This window comes from Piliocolobus tephrosceles, chromosome 19 (assembly GCF_002776525.5).
Source record: "Piliocolobus tephrosceles isolate RC106 chromosome 19, ASM277652v3, whole genome shotgun sequence".
Taxonomy (NCBI): domain Eukaryota; kingdom Metazoa; phylum Chordata; class Mammalia; order Primates; family Cercopithecidae; genus Piliocolobus; species Piliocolobus tephrosceles.
Window position 1 is genome coordinate 14268634 of NC_045452.1, and position 8306 is coordinate 14276939.

The 8306-nt window shown below is 43.9% G+C and overlaps 1 long non-coding RNA gene across 1 annotated transcript; it reads right to left on the bottom strand.

The window, feature by feature from the left end:
* Positions 1 to 604: 604 nt before the first annotated feature.
* On the bottom strand, positions 605 to 8054 carry LOC111524027. The gene is made up of 4 exons (XR_002725668.1): positions 7953 to 8054; positions 7344 to 7474; positions 5940 to 6174; positions 605 to 693 (listed from the first exon to the last, which is right to left on the bottom strand). It is a non-coding gene; the product is annotated as an uncharacterized LOC111524027 (long non-coding RNA).
* Positions 8055 to 8306: the final 252 nt, after the last annotated feature.

The following is an 8306-nucleotide window of genomic DNA, read 5'->3' on the forward strand; positions in this document are numbered from 1 at the left end:
GGAATTTACACAAGTTTTGGAAGACCAGAATTAGATAGGTAAGTAGGAAGGTAACTAGGTAGCTAGATGATTGATAGAGAGACAGAGAATCACTGCTCCTTTGGAAACAGCAAGAAGATATAATGAACTTTAGTAGACGTGAGACTTTGAGAGGCTGCTAGGCATTTTCCTGTGACTCACCCACCACGGTACTGAAGATAGTCATTGCCAGCAGTTTCCTAGAGCCCTCCACCTTCCTGTTTCCTTGAAAACAAGCAGCATACGAAGATTAGTTGTGACCTTCCTTATTTCCCTCTGCCCCTTACTGTAGTTTTAGAAGCATCTAATGCTCTGTTTTAAATCCCATGCTACTTGTAAAACATGGAGTATGCTCTATTTTCCTAAGCTCTGACTTACATAGGAATCCCCGCCTCCCCTCAACAACCAACTCCATCCCCACTTTATGAAACCTCACAGCGTGCTAAAAATCACGTTCCCTTTTGTTTCCACCCAGAGCATGAGGCTGTCTGGCCAGTCAGTGATTAGCCCAGAAATAATCATTGAAACCAATCAGGGAAAGGCAAAAGAGTACCTTAAGGTTTGATCTTAGGTGGCTGGAAAACAACAAATCTCCCCCCTCCTTTTGCAAAATGGCCTGTTAAGGATGGAGGGTTAGGAGTGCCAGTCGCCATCGGCCTGCTACAGTAAGAGCTCCTGCGGGAGATGAAGGTGGATGGATCTGAAATATGAAGAGAAAGACGCTGTCCTGCCATTGTTTAAGTCCCTAGGTCCACCCTCGTCAATGTCCACCTTTGCCTGTGATCCGGAATATAAGATTGTTTTTTGGGTGCTGTCCTAGGATGCCTAGTGTATTAGTTTTCTACGGATGCCATAACAAAATACCACAGACTGCATGACTTAAACAACAGTAGTTTGTTCGCTCACAGTTCTAGCGACTGGAAGTCCGTGATGGAGGTGTCAGTAGGTTTGGTTTCTCTTGAGGCCTCTCTTTATGGCTTACAGATGGTCACATTCATGCTGTGTTATCACACGGCCTTTTCTCCATAGGTGCATCCCTGGTATCTCTTTTTTTTTGAGAAGGAGTCTCGCTCTGTTGCCAGGCTGGAGTCAGTGATGCGATCTCAGCTCACTGCAACCTCTGCCTCCTGGTTCAAGCAATTCTCCTGCCTCAGTGTCCTGAGTAGCTGGGACTACAGTTGTGTGCCGCCACGCCCAGCTAGTTTTTTTTGTATTTTTAGTAGAGACGGGGTTTCACCATGTTCGCCAGGATGGTCTCAATCTCCTGACCTCGTGATCCATCCACCTTCACCTCCCAAAGTGCTGGGATTATAGGCATGAGCCACCATGCCTGGCCTCTTCTCTTCTTTAGAGGGACACCAGTCATATTGAATTAGGGCCTCTCCTTCATGGCCTTGTACATTCTTTTTTTTTCTTTGAGAGGGAGTCTCACTCTATCGCCCAGGCAGGAGCAATGGAGAATGGGTTTCACCATCTTGGCCGGGCTGGTCTTGAACTCCTGACCTCGTGATCCACCCTCCTTGTTCTCCCAAAGTGCTGGGATTACAGGCATGAGCCACCGCGCCCAGCCTGGCTTTGAAGATTCTTAGTAGGAAAATTCCCATCCCCCACTTCTCGTGTCTCCGTATGCTAGGACTGCAACTGGAATATTTTGGAGCTGTTTAAAGGCTATATCTCCAAATATGGTCACATTGGGGGTTCAGAGCTTCAACATGTTAATTTGGGCGGGTGGGGGGCACAATTTAGTTCATAATACCCACTATCCTACAGATTTAAACGACACACACCAAACATTCATCTGTATGTCCCTCAGTTCTGAACAAGGTAGGAAATGAAAGGAACAATTTTCAGAACACCAAGATCCTTCACATAGACCAAGGTAAGGCATATGAATTTAATTCCAAATACAATAAGAAAATTTCAGAGTTTAAGCAGAAAAGTAACAGTCTGATTTATAAGGATTACTCTGGCCATTGTGTAGAACACCTATTTTAAATTACTAAGTCTTTTTTCAAGCCTATGTGACAAGGTTCTGTTCTAAGTGTCTTAAAATGCTCTATTTTGTCCTCACTACCACTCTATGAGATTACTATCCTCATTTTGCAGGTAAGGAAACTATGATTATTATCCTCGTTTTGCAGATAAAGAAACGATGATTCAGGCAAGTGAAGTTACCTCCCTAAGGTCAGAGAGCTAGTATCTGCCGATGCCAGAGTTCACACCCACTATGTTTAACTCAGTTAAATGTGAACATGGCATAGAAACACATTTATGCAGTTGCTTCAAAAGTAACGAAGATACACTAGAAACTATTATTTGTCTCTGGATGATGAGTTTTTTTAGGTTGGATAATGCAGTGTGAAGAAGTAGCAAACAGAAGTTAAGAGCTTGTGTTGTGGAATTTATAGATAATAATAACAAAACATGGGCATAAGCGCGACTATTTTCCAGGCACTATTCTGAGTGTTTCACAGTGTGAGCTCCTTGAATTCTCAGAAGAGATCTGCCTGCCCTGGAAAGTCCATTCTTTTTCTTCTAATGAGCCTTGCTGGAATAAGTTATGTTGTCCTAACAAGACAGGATAGAAATACTACTGCTACCAATTATATTAATACGAGCTATTAGCTATGAGAGAGCAGGTACTTTTATAAGCATTTAGCCTGTATTAGCTAATTTAATCCTTGCAACAGCCCATTGTCCCTATTAAGATTCCCAGTTTTCAGAAGAGGAACTGAGGCACACGGCTATATGGCTTGCCCAAAGACATAAAGTTAGTAAGTTATAAAAGAAGATTTTGAATGAGAGTGTGGTTTTAATGTCTAAGCACACTTCAGTCTACTGGGAGTCCTTATCCTCTGTAACAGTCGAACCAACTGAGGCGTAGGGAGATTAAGTAACTTGTCCAAATGAGCAAGTCATAGAACTAGCTGTGTGACTCTGGGCAAGTCACTTAAGCTCTCTTGATCTTGGGCTCGTTAGTTGTAGAATGGGTAAGTGATACTAGGCATACAATAAGTTTGGGTGATAATTAAATGACAGGCTGGGTGCAGTGGCTCACACCTGTAATCCCAGCACGTTGGGAGGTCAAGGCGGGCAGATCACCTGAGGTTGGGAATTCGAGACCAGCCTGACCAACATGGAGAAACCCCGTCCCTACTAAAAATACAAAATTAGTCAGGTGTGGTGGCGCATGCCTGTAATCCCAGCTACTCAGGAGGTTGAGGCAGTAGAATCACTTGAACCTGGGAGGCAGAAGTTGTGAGCTGAGATCATGCCATTGCACCCCAGCCTGGGCAACAAGAGTAAAACTCCATCTCAAAATAATAATAATAACAACAACAATAATAATAATAATAATAATTAAGTGACATAAATATACATAAAGCTCTAGGCTTACTTCCTGCCATACAGTTGGTGCTCAAAATAGTTTCTGTTGATAGTTGGAGTCTTAAAATGAGCATATATTCCTTTAAAACCTGCAAAAACAACAAAACATTTGTATTTTCAGTTGAACCCTAACATGTCATTTCTCTGAGCAATGAGACTTGAATGCATTTAACAGAGCATGACATTCTCTCACTATATCTTCATCTCTCTTGGATTTTTATTTCCTCTGACCAGTTTTAACACCTGCCCTCCTGACGTGATGATTGATTTTCCCGGCAGAGAAGACAGAGACAAAGAGGACTAGGGTTAGGGGTACTTCTCCTGTGGACTAAAAATAGCTTTTTCACACATCTGTGCTGCTTGCAGGGCTTTTGTTTCCTGACCCTCTTCAAAAGGACTCCAGCTTGGTTGCCCCACCTGTTCACCATTTGGACACATTCTCTTTGTGTCCTAACTCTTAGAAGAGCTCACCAAGAGAGCACATTGACCTCTTTAGACAACAACCCTCCCTACCTCTCTCTGTCCTTCCTCACCAGGACTATTTATACCTTTTAAACAAGATTTCAGTCTTGAAAAGGGCATTTTCTGGCACTCACTGTCTATTCATTTATTTCATTCATTTAAGCAGCATGCTCCGAATGCACCCTGTGATATTTGCCCACATGACTTCCACTGCTAACAATGGTAATAGTCGCTTCCATCTTGCCAGTGCATATGATGTGGCAGATGCTGTGCAATGCGCTCTATATGCATTCTCTCGTTTAATCCCCTAAAAATTCTAGGATACAGATACTATTACTGTCCTCTATAAACAATGGGGAAGAAAACCTGAGACTTAACTCAGTGAAGGTTAAGTAACTCAACTGAGGTTAAGTAACTTCCTTGAAGCCATAGCAAGTGGCACAGCCATCCAGTTTTCTCGATTCCACTTTTGTCTCTCTGGTTCAGGCTGCCACCCATCCTCTGGACTAGGTCATCAGCATCCTAACTGGGCTGCCAGTTCCAGCCTTGACCCCCTGCAAACTATTCTCTACACAGACACAGTAAAGTTTTAAAACCACATGTCAAGCTATTCTCTGGCTTAAGACCCTTCTATGGCTCCTCCCTTCTCTTAGGATAATGTGCAAACTCCTTATATGGCTTTGAACTATCTGGATTACCCTTAGCTCTCCAGGCTTAATTTATTTCCTATATTCTACGTTCCAGCTATATTGGACTTTATTTGTCCCCAGGCCTTCCACCGTCTGTTCCCTCAGCTGTAACACTCTTCCTTGCCTTCCACTCTCATCCCTGGGAGAAAATAAAGGCACCTCTCTTGCTTCCCTGCCTCATAATTTCTGCAAAAGCACATAAATTCCTCAGTAATTTCATGCATTTATAAGGTTTCTATTGCATCATTTATTTCATCGGAAACCCCTACAGATGAGGGAACTGACCTCAAAGAACCTGCTCAAAATCAGAGTTCTAGTAAGAGGCAGAGTTGGGATGCAAATGCGTGTGTCTCTCTGACTCCAGATGCTGTGATCTTTCCTCTGATCTTTGTTGCCATGACGTTTTTTGAAGTTAAAAACAACAGTAGGTAAATGAGTCTGGAGGCGGGGGGAATTGTCAATGAGGCTGAAATTAATCCAGTCAGTGAGGGGAAAGGAATCTTAGCCTATGCCTTTGGGGGTGGAAAGGTCAGGAGTTGGGCTCCAGCTGGAGAGTGGGTTTCTGCTTTCCAAATTAGGGTCTTTTCCTTGCCTACCTTTGTGTGGCTACAATCATAGAAGCTGGTTTAGTAACGCCCTTGGTAAAGCCCAGCAAGATGATACATCCTTAGCAAAAAGGGTAGCTGGGGCCAGTCCTACGGAGTCAGAGGCTCACAAGGGTCACTTGCAGGAGAGCAGAAAGGAAATCTACCAAGGAAGCAGCGATCCTGAGAAACCAAGGTTCCAGAAATGGGCTTCAGAGGATTTTTACCACCTCTCCCCTATCTATCCTCAACCCAGCCCTCATCTGTTCACTTGGGGAAATTAGGGAGGTTTGATAATAACTACAACCAGCTCTTCCTAATTAATCATCAGGTCTCAAAAGTCACTAGTGCCTAGTGGTACGATAAAAGGCTTAGCGTCTTTTATCTGTCTTGGGTCCCACCCAGTTTAGCATTCTTTAAATCATGCTAACGCACATCATACAGCTTGATCTTTATATAAGCCTCCTAAAAGCACAGCGTTTTTGTTTACCTCTGCCTCACATGGAATTTTCCCCTTTGTTGTTTTTATTATCTAAGCAATACATGTTTATTATGAAAGAAATAGGCCAACAGAAAAACAATGACTCAAACCACCACCAGCTTGGCATTGTGACTGATGACCAAATCTGCCACTGTAGCAGAATGCCAAAAACCTCCTGCCAGATGGTAAACAACTTGAGTAGAAGAACCATGTCTGCAGCCGTGCATGGTAGGAAGGCGCGGATTGGGGAGTAGCCCCAGTTTGGACTTGGACTTGGAACCAAGTTCCGTGCTGTGCAAACTGTGCAGAAATTCTTACTCAGACTGTTGGAACAATAAGGACATCTGTTGGCCCACATAGCAGGAAGCTTCAGGATTGGCTTTATCCAGTGGTAGCTGTGATTCGCCTGGCCATTCCCACCCCTGCACCAGTGTCATGCACAAGCTTATTGTGAGGTGGCTGCAGCATCCCCAGACCTCAAATCCACACACAGCAATGTCAAAGGATCAAACTGTCTCCTGCTGATGCTTTCTCCAGAGAGACAGGACAATATCTGCAGAAGCCCCAGAAACGTTCCCCTTGCACCTTTTTTACTCACATGTGTGCTCATTTCTGAACGAATCCCTACAGCTGGCAGGATGCTCTGCACTAATTGGCTTAGGCCTGAATCCTCCCATTGGAAATGGTGATGTGATTTCTGTGACTAGCTCACATTAATCAGGCCCCACCCGTGCAGATGGTATGGGGTAGACATTGCAAAGTCAATAGCAATTGTCTGGCCTTGAACAGGTTATTTAACTCCTCTGAGCATCAATGTCCCCACTTAGAAAATGGGAATAGTCAGACAGTTTTGGTGGTGGACAGTATCTGAGATAATTTATGTGAAATGACAAAATTCGATGCTGAACACTTAGAGGATGAGTAAGTGTGTTAGTTCACTTTGCATTGCCATAAAGGATTCTCTGAGACCAGGTAATTTACAGAGAAGAGAGGTTTATTTGGCTCACGGTTCTACAGACTATGCAAGAAGCATGCTGGTGGCATCTGCTTCTGGTGAGGGCCTCAGGAATCTCACCATTATGGCAGAAGATGCAGGTGGAGCAGGTGGTGTCACATGGCAAGAGCGGGAGCAAGAAGGAGAGGAGGAGATGCCAGTCTCCTTTAAGCAACCAGATCTCCAGTGAGCTCATTATTGCAAGGAGGTCACCAAGCCATTCTTGAGAGATCTGCCCACAGGATTCAAACACCTCCCGCTCCCACTAGGCCCCACGTCCAACACTGGAGATCACATTTCACCATGAGATTTGGAGGTGGCAAACATTGAAACTATATCCATAAGTGAATAAATGTTTGATAAAATCCATTTAATTAATGTTCCCTTCAGGTAGCAAGAAGCAAAGAGAGGTACATTTCCTCATCCCCTTTTGGCTGGACCTTTTGGCAGGGGATGACTTAGGAAAGTCCTTGAATCAGGCATGGTGGTGCATGCCTGTAGTCCCAGCTAGTCAGGAGGCTGAGGCAGGAGAATCATTTGAGCCCAGGAGTTCCAGGCCGCAGTGCGCTATGATCATTCCTATGAATAGCCATTGCACTCCTGCCTGGACAACAGAGCCAGATCCTGTCTGTTAACTTTTTTTTAATTTAAAAAAGAAAGAAAGTCCTTAAAACAGAGTTAAGCATGTCAAAATTTGCCAGAGAAAACCCCAACTTTAGCAACTAAACCTGGCTTGTTAGATGGTGGAGGGATGGGGCTCTGTGTTGAGAATTCCTCGGTTTGAATCCAGAACTTTCAACTTACTGGCTAGGTGACCTTTGAAATGTGACCTCCTCTCCTCAAGCCTCAAATTTCTCCTCTGTGAAATGGGCCAATAAAAGGCAACCTTCATTTAACACAATGTATTAAATGTTAAATTCTTTTAAACATTTCACAGGTAGAATCTTATTAAATCCTTCCCACAACCTCATCAGCTTGGCATTTTTATTACCTCATTATAAAGATAAGAAAACTGGGTCATGGGGAGGTTAAGCTACTTGCCTAAATGTGGAGCCAGGACCTTAACACAAATAATCTAGCTTCAGAGCATGCATTCATAATAATTAAATTCTACTGCCTCTCAGTAATAATAGTAGACACCTCAGGGGCTTTTTGTGGTGATAAATGGCATAATACATATGCAATGCCCAGGAGGCTCAGCGGCAGTAGTATAATTGCTAATAATAATATCAGTAATTATTATTATTACTATGTGGAGGTAAATGATGTTTCCACATAAGCTCAAAACTTCCACTCCATTGTGAGAAAAATCTTCGCCATAGGTTTGATGTACTTACATGATTCTACCAGTTCCCCTGTTCCCAAAGAAAAAGTTCAGCTTTCCCCTGATCCATCCCCCAACCCCCATCCTTCCCGCCCCACTGTGCACACACAGGGATGAGCCTGCTCACCCAGGTCTCTGTGCCTCGGCTCATGTCATTACTTGTGGTGGAACAACATCTCTCTTCCCACCGTGCTCACTGGCAAACTCCGTTTCCTTCTGTAGAAAAATCACTCCTTCTTCTATGCCCTGGGGCCACTGGGGAGGGCGCTCCACTAACTTGAGCTGTCGTCACTTTCAGTTGCACACGTCTGTCTCCCTGGTGGTGCTGGGATGGGGCACTATGTCTAGCCATTTTTCTTTCTCCAGT